This window comes from Coregonus clupeaformis, chromosome 3, assembly GCF_020615455.1.
Source record: "Coregonus clupeaformis isolate EN_2021a chromosome 3, ASM2061545v1, whole genome shotgun sequence".
NCBI lineage: Eukaryota > Metazoa > Chordata > Actinopteri > Salmoniformes > Salmonidae > Coregonus > Coregonus clupeaformis.
Window position 1 is genome coordinate 8,804,153 of NC_059194.1, and position 14,265 is coordinate 8,818,417.

The 14,265-nt window shown below is 45.1% G+C and overlaps 1 pseudogene; it reads right to left on the bottom strand.

Moving 5' to 3' along the window:
• The window catches only part of LOC121538215, a 128,309-nt pseudogene extending 118,715 nt beyond the window's left edge, over window positions 1–9,594 (bottom strand).
• Between the last annotated feature and the right edge of the window lie 4,671 nt (window positions 9,595–14,265).

The window sequence follows — 14,265 nt, forward strand, 5'->3', positions numbered from 1 at the left end:
TATGATATCACTGCACTGAGATATTACATAGCCTAAAACGCTTCAGAAGGGCGGTCAAGTGTGATAGCAAGGCAGAGGTCCTGGGTGAATGAGTGAGTGAGAGAGAGAGAGAGAGAGAGAGAGAGAGAGAGAGAGAGAGAGAGAGACAGAGAGAGAGAGAGAGACAGAGAGAGAGAGACAGAGAGAGACAGAGAGAGAGAGACAGAGAGAGAGAGAGAGACAGAGACAGAGACAGAGACAGAGACAGAGACAGAGAGAGAGAGAGAGAGAGAGAGAGAGAGAGAGAGAGAGAGAGAGAGAGAGAGAGAGAGAGAGAGAGAGAGAGAGAGAGAGAGAGAGAGAGAGAGAGAGAGAGAGAGAGAGAGAGAGAGAGAGAGAGAGAGAGAGAGAGAGAGAGACAGAGAGAGCTGAATAGGAGAAGCTACAAATAGCCTTATGCAGCCGGGTCTGGTCTGGTCTACAGCAGACAGGGCACCATTGTACTGGACGGGGGGAAGGATGTCAAAAGCCCCTGACCCTGTCCTGGGGGGCGAGAGGAAAGGCCGGGGGGGGGGCAGCTGGACAAGGGGTCGGTCGGTCGTGTGCGTGACACCCTCGCTGCTCCCCCCATCTTTACAGGAAGAGGGGCTGCAGCGAGGCACGTTCCCCCTTGCAGGTAATTGTTACTTGAAGAGGACAGGGAATTGGGGGAAACAACTGGGGTTCCTTGAGATGTTTTCATAACGGCAGCGGAGGAGGAAAAAACAACATGGTAATGGATGGACAGGGTCTACTAGTGGTCTGTCCCTCAACTCAACAAAGACGACAAGGTTGTGTATGGTCATCTCCACTGCATTATGTTGTTATTACATTGTACGTGCTGAAACACATATCCCTAACATCCTACAGTTGATTTTTCCCCCTCAGTACAATACAGTAGTGTTAATGTTACGGGAACCATCCTTTTTATAGGACAGAAGAGGGAAAATCTGAGTGTGTTGTAATGGGTTCATTTGACCAATGCTGTTCTATATGAAATAGCATTACCGGTAGGTATAGATCTATTAATTGATGTAACTGAGCCATGACACGGTCCAACACGGCAAAACGATCCAATCTTCTCTGGAGACTGTTGGGTTTTCCTGTACCGCACTTGAGGTTCTGTGTTTGTCTTGTGCTTTGGGTTTCGGGATCGGACAGAGGAAGAATCTCTTCACTCCAGGGGTTTTCTCTGAAAACACTGCCAGTCACGTCTGGCCTCTACGGACGGTAAATCACGCTCTTCGCAAGAGCACTTCCGCGAGCCGAGCTAGTAGCCTCCTCTGGAAATGCAATATGCCACATCCCCGGGACCACCCAGGAGGCTCTCAGCGTCTCACACACAACACACTCACGCACACACACACACAACAGGGCCTCATAACTGACCGCCACAGAAACACCCCAACATCCTGGTTTCCTGACACTGTTTACCGGTTAGGGGGATTGGGTTGCAGGGTTAAGGCTGTATGAGCCATGAGGAATTTCACAACAAGGGTTTGGGTTTTACATTAAAGAAGGTTTTCTCAATGGGATCCACAAGCCAAAGTAAAAGCCCACTTCCTTAGGTCAGGAGAGTCTCAGAGGGTTGGTGTGGTGAGCCACTCTGTCTCATAGGCCTCCCAGTAATACAGCTCTAAATAAGCTACAACATGGAGTGATGAGAAACATAGCTTTTTCATATATATACCCTCACCTCAATCCTTAGGCCCCCATTGGCTATAGCAGGCTAGATGTTGTTCCTGGACAGGGCCAAGCAAAAATAAATATAATGTAGCCTTTGCTTGCGGTTAGCCTAGTGTTACTTGCCTGCCTCCTTGCAGACGGCGGCCATGTCTGCCCAGGAATTTCCGTGAGCGGCGTTCGCTAGCTGGGTACCTCCTTGTGGGTCACCCTACAAGGCACGGAGGTCAGCAGCTTCTGTACGATATCTGCTCGCACCGCCGTGCTTGGTACGCCCACCTGGAACCATAGACACTAGTTTAGGGCGTTTATAGTGCATCAGCTAGCTAATCCTGATAGGAAATAGTTGGGTTTGGGTTGGGTTTCTCAGTCTACAGATGATTCAATGGTGTCAGAATACTTTGATGAGGTTGATTCTGCTTTTATTGGAAGTCAGCCATAACCTCTTCACTCTGGCTAAGCTGAACTGCTCACCTCCAGCTCCTTCTCGAAGCGTCCAGGCCGACAGAGGGCTGGGTCCAGGGCGTGGGGCCGGCTGGTGGCCCCTAGGACCAGCAGATGGCCTGAGTGAGCCTCCTGGAGGAAGAGACAAACCAGGACAGTTAGGAACGTTACAGTGGTATGAGAATGTGCAGTCAACTTCCCTGGTAAAACAAGCGTTAAATCACTAAATGAGGGGTTTGAATGTAAGAGAGGGATTTGAACAGTAAGTTGAAGCAAGTATGCTTTTAAGGTAGTATGACTGTGCTTGGATTTGAGCATGTAGGTGTAATAAATTATTAGTCAATAATCATAGCCCTAACCAATGATCCCTACACTAAAATCTCACCAAACATAAAACACATTTCCAGACCGTAAATGTGTCTAAAGGCTTAATAAATTACTGGTTTACATCTTCTGAAACCATCAGGCATTATCTGGTAATACAATATTAATACTATAACAGAGCTCCTTGTGCTATGTTCTAAAATGCACGTCCCTGGCTAGTTTAGACGCTGCTGTGTTTTCCGCGGGTGGTCTGGCTGAGAGAAGAGAAATAATGCTATTTCCACCTTCCCCCCCAATACCACAGGCCCAGCAGAGGGACCAAAACACAAATAAATTACAGTGAGAGTGGAGAGAGAGGAATTCTGGGAGCAGGAAGTGCTTTCACCACATTCCACAGCATCAGGCCCTTGGTGGTTAGTGACCTTGGATTATACAACAAGCCTTAGCATCGGTCTGGAAAACAGATAGCAGGAGGGAGAGCAGCTGCTTCAGTGCACCATCTGCACCAAGGAGCTGGGCTGGGGAGATGAAGATATACCATAATGCCAATTTGGCACGTCATGGTGATGGGTTTCCCAGGCTCCCTGTGTTCTCTTAGGGGGAGGAGGGCGGCTGTCAAGCCATCTCTGATCGTGGGCCTGAACTCTCTTTTTCTCATTAGACTGATTCGCTGACAGACCAAAACTCAAGATTCAGCAGACACTCAGCAGACAGAGAGAGAATGTCGCAGACACTCAGCAGACAGAGAGAGAATGTCTGAAGGACGTCCAGGAGAGAGAGGGATATTTTGGATGTCAGTCTACATTTCCAAGGTTGATGTGTTTATAAAAACACAGAAAGGCTACTGTATCAGTGTAGAGATTGTACTCACTGAACCAATCCCATCCATATGAATGAGGAGGGAGGCCACAACATGTTTCTCCACCTCGTTCTGAGTCCCCTCTCGTTTGGGACAGCATCCAACTCATCGATGAAAATGATCGCAGGTTGCCTGTGAAAACAAACTTTGCTTAGTTGTTGAACACTTTGTAAAATTCTACTTTTTGTGTAGTGAAATGTATATTGGTGATATGATTTAGTAAAAAACATTAAAAAAGGGCGCAAATATGGAACTGTTTTTTTTTCCTCAATATTTACCTTTGAGGGCTTCTTTGACTATCTGCCTCAATCTGACCTCTGTTACACCATAAAATCTGTAAAGACAGGTCGAACATGACAACAAAATCAACACAGGTCACTTGGTATGGATGTACGAGCATCACTAACCCTCAATACATGATATTGTACTTGGTACCCAACCACATTTCATTAGGTAGGAATAATATGACCATACTTGCTCATGATTTCTGGACCGTTGATTACGGTCATATGTGCCCGACCTCATTGGCTATGGCTCGTCCAATCATAGTCTTTCCTGTTCCTGGGGGGCCATAAAGGAGAACCCCCAAGGAGGTGTGATTCTTGTATGCAAAAAGAACATCATCAACATCACATAAGCACAGTAATGGAATCAAATGCATAAAATCAGCGTTGAGTTTATATATATATATATATATATATTTTTGAATTTATTATTCTAATTTTTTAAATTTTTTTTTTTTTTTTTTTTAGAACAGCGCCGGAGAAGATGGCTGCCGTTTTACAGCCCTCTAACCAATTGTACTATTATGTGTTTTTCCGCGTTATTTGTAATTTATTTTGTACATAATGTTTCTGCCATCGTCTCTTATAACCAAAGAGAGCTTCTGGATATCAGGACAGCGATTACTCACCTCGCATTGGACGAAGATTTTTTCTTCAACGAGGCGTTCGCGAAGGATATCCTACAGACACCCGACAAGGCCCAGATCCCCGTCATTCGCGTGAGGAAGAGACGGAGATATCGCGGGACGCAGATCCGGGTGCCTTGTAAGGATCCGACGGCGAGCGAGTAAACTGCCTCTCCCATCAATCCTATTAGCCAACGTTCAATCTTTTGAGAATAAAATTGACGATTTAAGATTACGGTTATCCTACCAACGGGACATTAAAAACTGTAATATCTTATGTTTCACGGAGTCGTGGCTGAACGACAACAATGATAACATTCAGCTAGCAGGCTATACGCTACATCGGCAGGACAGAACGTCTGACTCTGGTAAGACAAGGGGTGGCGGTCTCTGTATATTTGTAAACAACAGCTGGTGCACAAAATCAAATACTAAGGAAGTCTCGAGGTTTTGCTCGCCTGAGGTAGAGTATCTTATGATAAGCTGTAGACCACACTATTTACCAAGAGAGTTTTCATCTATATTTTTCATAGCTGTCTATTTACCACCACAAACCAATGCTGGCATTAAGATTGCACTGAATGAGTTGTACAAGGCCATTAATCAACAGGAAAACGCTCATCCAGATGCAGCGCTCCTAGTAGCCGGGGACTTTAATGCAGGGAAACTTAAATCCGTTCTACCTAATTTCTACCAGCATGTTAAATGTGCAACCAGAGGGAAAAAAACTCTAGACCACCTTTACTCCACACACAGAGACGCATACAAAGCTCTCCCTCGCCCTCCATTTGGCAAATCTGACCATAACTCTATCCTCCTGATTCCTGCTTATAAGCAAAAACTGAAGCAGGAAGCACCAGTGATTCGGTTAATAAAAAAGTGGTCAGATGACGCAGATGCTAAGCTACAGGACTGTTTTGCTAGCACAGACTGGAACATGTTCCGGGATTCTTCAGACAGCATTGAGGAGTACACCACATCAGTCACTGGCTTCATCAATAAGTGCATCGATGATGTCGTCCCCACAGTGACCGTACGTACATACCCCAACCAGAAGCCATGGATTACAGGAAACATCCGCACTGAGCTAAAGGGTAGAGCTGCCGCTTTCAAGGAACGGGACTCTAACCCGGACGCTTATAAGAAATCCCGCTATGACCTCCGACGAACCATCAAACAGGCAAAGAGTCAATACAGGTCTAAGATTGAATCATACTACACTGGCTCTGACGCTCGTCGGATGTGGCAGGGCTTGAAAACTATTACAGACTACAAAGGGAAGCACAGCCGCGAGCTGCCCAGTGACACAAGCCTACCAGACGAGCTAAACCACTTCTATGCTCGCTCGAGGCAAGCAACACTGAAGCATGCATGAGAGCACCAGCTGTTCCCGGACGACTATGTGATCACGCTCTCCGTAGCCGATGTGAGTAAGACTTTTAAGCAGGTCAACATTCACAAGGCCGCAGGGCCAGACGGATTACCAGGACGTGTACTCCGAGCATGTGCTGACCAACTGGCAAGTGTCTTCACTGACATTTTCAACATGTCCCTGACTGAGTCTGTAATACCAACATGTTTCAAGCAGACCACCATAGTCCCCGTGCCCAAGAACTCTAAGATAACGTGCCTAAATGACTACCGACCCGTAGCACTGACGTCTGTAGCCATGAAGTGCTTTGAAAGACTGGTCATGGCTCACATCAACAGCATAATCCCAGAAACCCTAGACCCACTCCAATTTGCATACCGCCCCAACAGATCCACAGATGATGCAATCTCTATCGCACTCCACACTGCCCTTTCCCACCTGGACAAGAGGAACACCTACGTGAGAATGCTATTCATTGACTACAGCTCAGCATTCAACACCATAGTGCCCTCTAAGCTCATCACTAAGCTAAGGATCCTGGGACTAAACACCTCCCTCTGCAACTGGATCCTGGACTTCCTGACGGGCCGCCCCCAGGTGGTAAGGGTAGGTAACAACACATCTGCCACACTGATCCTCAACACGGGGGGCCCCTCAGGGGTGCGTGCTCAGTCCCCTCCTGTACTCTCTGTTCACCCATGACTGCATGGCCAGGCACGACTCCAACACCATCATTAAGTTTGCCGACGACACAACAGTGGTAGGCCTGATCACCGACAACGATGAGACAGCCTATAGGGAGGAGGTCAGAGATCTGGCCGTGTGGTGCCAGGACAACAACCTCTCCCTCAACGTGACCAAGACAAAGGAGATGATTGTGGACTACAGGAAAAAAAAGAGGACTGAGCACGCCCCCATTCTCATCGACGGGGCTGTAGTGGAACAGGTTGAGAGCTTCAAGTTCCTTGGTGTCCACATCACCAACGAACTATCATGGTCCAAACACACCAAGACAGTCGTGAAGAGGGCACGACAAAGCCTATTCCCCCTCAGGAGACTAAAAGATTTGGCATGGGTCCTCAGATCCTCAAAAAAATTCTACAGCTGCACCATCGAGAGCATCCTGACTGGTTGCATCACCGCCTGGTATGGCAACTGCTTGGCCTCTGACCGCAAGGCACTACAGAGGGTAGTGCGTACGGCCCAGTACATCACTGGGGCAAAGCTCCCTGCCATCCAGGACCTCTATACCAGGCGGTGTCAGAGGAAGGCCCTCAAAATTGTCAAAGACTCCAGCCACCCTAGTCATAGACTGTTCTCTCTGCTACCGCACGGCAAGCGGTACCGGAGTGCCAAGTCTAGGTCCAAAAGACTTCTCAACAGCTTCTACCCCCAAGCCATAAGACTCCTGAACAGCTAATCATGGCTACCCGGACTATTTGCACTGCCCCCCACCCCATCCTTTTACGCTGCTGCTACTCTGTTAAGTATTTATGCATAGTCACTTTAACTCTACCCACATGTACATATTATACCTCAACTAGCCGGTGCCCCCGCACATTGACTCTGCAACGGTACCCCCTGTATATATAGCCTCCCTACTGTCACTTTATTTTACTGTATATATAGCCTCCCTACTGTCACTTTATTTTACTTCTGCTCTTTTTTTCTCAACACTTTTTTTGTTGTTGTTTTATTCTTACTTTTTTTGTTTAAAATAAATGCACTGTTGGTTAAGGGCTGTAAGTAAGCATTTCACTGTAATGTCTGCACCTGTTGTATTCGGCGCATGTGACCAATAAAATTTGATTTGATTTGATTTGATTTGAGTTTTCATGAATTTGAGATATAGCATACTGTTTTTGATGAAGAACTTTCCAATTCAAAGGAAAACCATATCTTTGTGTACTGTAGTTGGAGAAGAGCTCTGGGTGTTTGAGAGGCAGTTTAATGGTCTCTCGGATGACATCCAGCTGGCTGCCGAGGCCCGATCATACTGTATAATGACCTTTGACCTCAGGGCCGCCGTCTGAACTTCACCTTATCCTCCACCTACAGACAGAGACTGCCCCGATCGGACTCAGCGGGAGTCTGGGGGTTGCAGGGGGGAGTTGCGGGCACACAGACGGGCCTGCAGGGTGTACTGGCTGCAGGACCAGGCTGCCCCAGATCCCTGGCCTGCTCCTCAGGTCCATGGAGGTGGAGCCCAGGGCGGAGGTGGAGCCCAGCGCTGAGCTCGTCAGAGGCCTCCTCTGCATCAGGCTCCAGTCCTGGGGTAGGCAGGGGTCTCTCCACCCGCAGACTACACCCTCTGCCAAAATACGTCAGGGAGAGGGAGTATCCAGGGAGTGGGATCTTTCCATCTGAAATATGAGTGTATGGTAATGTAATGCAATGTGTTACTTTGAAAAGTGTTACATTACATATGCCCTGCTATATAGTCCCATGAAAAATTAACTGTCTTACCCAAAGATCGGAGAAAGAAGTTACTGAATTCCTCCAAATTGAATGCATCATCCTATTCTCTACATGTATAAATGAAAAGCAAAAGAGTGCATTTATCATTCATCATGCAATTAACATAACTGTGATGGAAAATACTGAGTCATCACTCAATTGACAGTCAAACTGTTGTTGCACTTGTCTCACCAGCAGATGGCGACATTTACCTATAAATATAAAACATTTTATGGCGTATGGCTATACCGGTAGGCTTAAGGCTTCCGCATGCTTCGGTTCGGCTGGCACCCAGCCAAACTCGGCTAGGTGAACCGAACGAGCGAACACTCTTAAAATAACTTCACCTTCACTAGCAGTGTACACTTCCTCAAACTAGTCATACTTTAGCTAAGATAGCTCAACAAATGTCATTCATGTTGACGTTTTTGCCGAGGAGATCTTAGTTGCACAATTGTACATCTAACTAAGATGTTTGGTGCAGTATTTCTCAAGTGAAAACATTTACATTAAAACGAGTCGTCTTTCGTTGAATGACAACAAACGCTTAATTGACGAGTCCATACTGTTGACCTAGCACCAACGAAGGGGCATAGACTTCGGGTACCGAAATTGGGCTTGCCTCGACAAAAAAAAAATGTGTGTGCACGAACAGCCGAAAAAAACCCTTGCCGAAAACCAAAACGTCATCCTAATATATACACGAACTGTTCTGAACTGTTTTGGATGGGAAGCATGCGGACGCCTTTAAACCTACTGCTTTACCTAGTGGAGGGATGCACCTCTTCTGCCTGTAGCACAGGCCCTATCAGGGGGTGAAGAGTCACTGCATCCCCAGGCTTCACTTTCAGGCTGTTCTGAGTACTTTGCTGTAGGCCCAGTTTACTCCCACCTTGAAAAAACAAACACAGCATAGAAACTTGGTCTGGAAATAAACTGACAGCCTTTGTGTCAGTCTAATATTATTCACCATATCGTCTGTGTCAATTGTTGATATTGTCTCCCCACAGTCCAATGCATTGTCAATAAGCACATGCACATATACAATATTCCATTATGTTGATAAACATTGTTGACATACCTCCTGTTGCCCAGTATGGCTCGACAATAGGACAGGTCATCCTGCATTTACACTCAGCTGGACAAGGAATGCCCTGCATCTTTTGGGAAGCTTATCATCTGCTGTACAGTACACAAATGTTTAAATTTAATGTTAGGATTTAGGCTAATTCACTATTTTTAAACTGCAAAGAGAACGTTTTGTCAAGGGTGACATTACTGGCATACCACACACTCCTGCAACGCGGGGGGGCCTTTCTTGTGGGGTTGGGGTGGGGCCCTGGAGGTGACATGCAAGGCAAAGGATGTGTGTACTCTACGCAACTTTCAGCCATCATCCTCATCAGCAGGTAAGTGCATGCGCAGTGCAAGCCTCCATGTTCATTGGTGTGTATAATTCATGACATCTTTATGGGGAGGCAGGTAGCCTAGCGGTTAATAGCGTTGGGCCAGTAACCGAAAAGTTGCTGGTTCGAATCCCCGAGCAGACTAGATGAAAGATCTGTCGATGTGCCCTTGAGCATGGCACTTAACCCTGTTAGTCGCTCTGGATAAGAGAGTCTGCTAAATGACGAAATTTACATTGTATTCAGACATTATATTATTTAAGCGCAACAGTAGCTATCTAACTAGCTACCTTTCTCAACGGAGTCAATGCCTGTACATGAGTTGTTGTTGAGATTGCTGCTGCCTCCCCCCTCGTGCCCCGAGCTTTGCAAGCTAGGTGAGTCACTAGAGCCATCTCTCAATCCGCTTGAGTTGTCACCATCATTGACTCTCCTAACTTTGCTTTTGTTTTTCTTTGAAGACAGTGTGCATGTGAAACAGAAGTTTCAGCACCAGCATCACTGACCAGCATGGGTGAATCAGCTGAGAAATCTTCCTGGTTAAACTTCAGTCCCGCCTCTTTTACCGTAAAGCGTGTAGCTAAATGCCGTAGTATATTACGGTATTTTTGCAACTTCAGCGTTTACTTTTATGTATTTATGTAACCCGTGAGTAAAGTAATATTTCAGGGACGCTTTTTCATTTAAATATATTTCAAGGCTTTTATAACATGTCACCGCTTACTTGAAAACTACTACATCTTGCAATAAATGCGCTTTCAAATAAAACGCTTCGCCTCACATATACTACAGAGTCATCGAGGGCTGGTCGAGCATTCACATGCTCAGCAAACCGGTTACAACTACATAACGAGCAGGGGACGAATGCAAATGTTTTGTCTGGGAAAGTGGACAGATTCGGTGGATTGACAGTGAACCTCGGTGACAGTGATTTCCCGTCGGATATCAGCGAAGGAGTAATTAGTAATTTACTACGTGGTGTGTAGACCTGGGTGTCAAACATACAGACATTTATATATACACTGAGTTTACAAAATATTAAGAACACCTAGATCAGTATGTTATGGAAAGAGGTGTTCTTAATGTTTTGTAAACTCAGTGTATATATAAATGTATTAATTTTTTTACTCAAACCATCCGCTATATATTGGGTGACAATAGCTATTTGGCCACGCACACCAGTGGTGGAAAACGAATATATACTGAACAAAAATATAAACGCAACAATTAACGATTTTACTGAGTTAAAGTTCATATAAGGAAATCAGCCAATTGAAATAAATTTATAAGGCCCTAATTTTACGGATTTCACATGACTGGGCAGGGGAGCAGCCAGCCATGGGTGGCTTTTTTTACATACGCACAAAAAGCATATTTCTCTAAAATGTTGTGCACAAATTTGTTTCCATCCCTGTTAGTGAGCATTTCTCCTTTGCCAAGATAATCCATCCACTTGACAGGTGTGGCATATCAAGAAGCTGATTAAACAGCATGATCATTACACAGGTGCACCTTGTGCTGGGGACAATAAAAGGCCACTCTAAAATGTGAAGTTTTGTCACACAACACAATGCCACAGATGTATCAAGTTTTGAGGGAGCGTGCAATTGGCATGCTGACTGCAGGAATGTCTACCAGAGCTGTTGCCAGAGAATGGAATGTTAATTTCTCTACCATAAGCCGCCTCCAACGTCGTTTTAGAGAATTTGGCAGTACGTCCAACTGGCCTCACAACCTCAGACCACGCGTCAACGTTGTGAACAGAGTGCCCCATAATGGTGGTGGGGTTATGGTATGGGCAGGCATAAGCTACGGACAATGAACACAATTGAATTTTATCGATGGCAATTTAAATGCACAGAGATACCGTGACGAGATCCTGAGGCCCATTGTGAGGCCTATTATTTTTAAGGTATCTGTGACCAACTATAGATTAGGGCCTAATGAATTTATTTAAATTGACTAATTTCCTTATATGAACTCATTAAAATCTTTGAAATTGTTGTGTTTATATTTTTGTTCAGTATACATCTACTCAGACATGTTCCTTTGACTGTGTGATGTTTTTTTTTTTCAGACTCTTTGGCTCAGTGGAGGACAGAGGGCCGGGTGGCAGTATGGCTTCATGTGTCTATCTCTTTGAGCCAATGTGCCGCAGCTGCCTCTGCTCATGGCTTCACCTACCACCACGCCAAACAGGACTGCTCAGTTCTGGTTCTGTGGCTGAGAGATGGGCAGAGCAGGCTGCCCGGGTTTGCTACCCATCAGATTGGAGTGGCAGGTACTACCTGACCTATATCACACGTTTATACTGCTCAGGATCAGGTCTGCTTCAGGTATCTTTAAGCCTTTGCACACACGCTTGTGCAGAAATATTCATAGGGAAAACATCAGTTATTTCAAATTTAGTTTGTGTTTTAAACAAATAGATTTGGGCTATGTGGGGGTGTAAAACAATGTTCAGTGAAGGGAACAGCACGTTTAATGGCAGTTGTTGGGTTTTTAAGAACACCAACACAATCATCCACCAGGTGGCATGCTGTTTCCTTTATCCCTCCTCCAAAGTGGATGCAAGCATGTCAGAACATGTCTCTGGAAGGAGGATGGCCAAATCCTGGTTCACATAGTCTGATGGCATATTGCCAACAGTGACTTTTGGGACCCCACCATTGTGACTGTATGTGTTTTTAGGACTGATATGTGTTGGAGTACACACCAACACAACACACTGGGTCCTTTGTGTTATTAAATCATTTAATTTACGTCATATCATCATCCAGTGAGTTTTAGTGTCAAACTGAGCAACCAGATACTTTCCCTGAATGTATTGTGGGGTCAAAAATTAATTGGCGAGTGTACCAATAACCTTGCAACTTACAGTCAGGTCCAAAATGATTGGCACTGTTGATAAAGATTGTGGAAACAAAATAACCCGATAACATCAAAGATACACCGGCATATTTTATATTAAAATATATATTTTTTTTTATATTACATTAAAAAAACAAAAACATTTTTAGTCATTTAGCAGACGCTCTTATCCAGAGTAAAAACAACAACACAGAGTTACATATGGAATAAACAAAATGTACAGTCAATAACACAATAGAAAATCTATATACAGTGTGTGCAAATGTAGTAAGTTATGGAGGTAAGGCAATAAATAGGCCATAGTGCAAAATAATTACAATTTAGTATTAACACTGAAGTGATAGATGTGCAGAAGATGATGTGCAAATAGAGATACTGGGGTACAAATTAGCAAAATCAATAACAATATGGGGATGAGGCAGTTGGGTGGGCTAATTACAGATGGGCTGTGTACAGGTGCAGTGATCGGTAAGCTGCTCTGACAACTGATGCTTAAAGTTAGTGAGGGAGATAAGAGTCTCCAGCTTCAGATATTTTTGCAGTTCGTTTCCAGTCATTGGCAGAAGAGAACTGGAAGGAATGGCGGCCAAAGGAGGTGTTGACTTTGGGGGTGACCAGTGAGATATATCTGCTGGAGCGCATACTATGGGTGGGTGTTGCTATGGTGACCAATGAGCTAAAATAAGGCGGGGATTTGCCTAGCAGTGATTTATAGATGACCCGGAGCCAGTGGGTTTGGCGACGAATATGTAGTGAGGGCCAGCCAACGAGAGCGTACAGGTCACAATGGTGGGTAGTATATGGGGCATTGGTGACAAAACGGATGGCACTGTGATAGACTACATCCAATTTGCTGAGTAGAGTGTTGGAGGCTATTTTGTAAATGACATCGCCGAAGTCAAGGATCGGTAGGATAGTCCGTTTTACGAGGGCATGTTTGGCAGCATGAGTGAAGGAGGCTTTTGTTGTATGAACTTTACCAAGTACCAGGACAGTTTAGCCAAATACCTGGTTGCCTCTGCCGGGACTCAGGAGGCTGAAACTTGGTCGCAAGTGGATCTTCCTGCATGACAATAACCCCAAGCACACAAAATCCACAAAGAAATGGTTAATTGACCACAAAATCGACATTTTGAAATGGCTATCTCAGTCTCCGGACTTGAACCCCATTGAAAACCTGTGGTTTGAATTGAAGAGGGCAGTCCATAAGCGCAGACAAAGGATATCAAGGATCTGGAATGTTTCTGTATGGACGAATGGTCTAAGATCCCTCCAAATGTGTTCTCCCATCTCATAAAACATTTTAGAAAAAGGCTCAGTGCCGTTATCCTCACAAGGTGGGGTATTGAAAACGGGGGTGCCAATAATTTTTACCCCTATCTTTTTGAGAGAAAAACATTATTACTTGTTAAACAAAATATATTTCTCCGAGCAATTGTATTAGTATAAAATAATATAATAATATAAAAAAACATTTAGCATACAACATAGCTCAGTATTCATATTATTTATTTTATACAGTATTTTTTGCTCATCTTTATCAACGGTGAAAATAATTCTGGACCTGTCTGTATATCAGACGACTTGTCCATCTTAGGCATAGCACACACACACCCCACACGTGCAGTGACGCCCCACAAACCTACCCTACGGAAGAGCATTCTTACCCATAGTATATGATTCAGGACCCAAGCTGTCAGCTGCAGCAGCCAACAGTTTTACATGACCCACACTTCCCCTTCGTTGATTACTGTCTGGCTGGGGAAGAAATCAATTTCCACACGGAAGGCCAAGTCGGGTATTTGACGACCCATCCCTCGCCACACATCTGGGGGATTCATTCAAGGACTAGAGGGTGTCCTGGTGAGACACCGGCCGGAAAAACAAGGGCCCGTTTCCTTCCTCCCGGAGCTGTCAACAG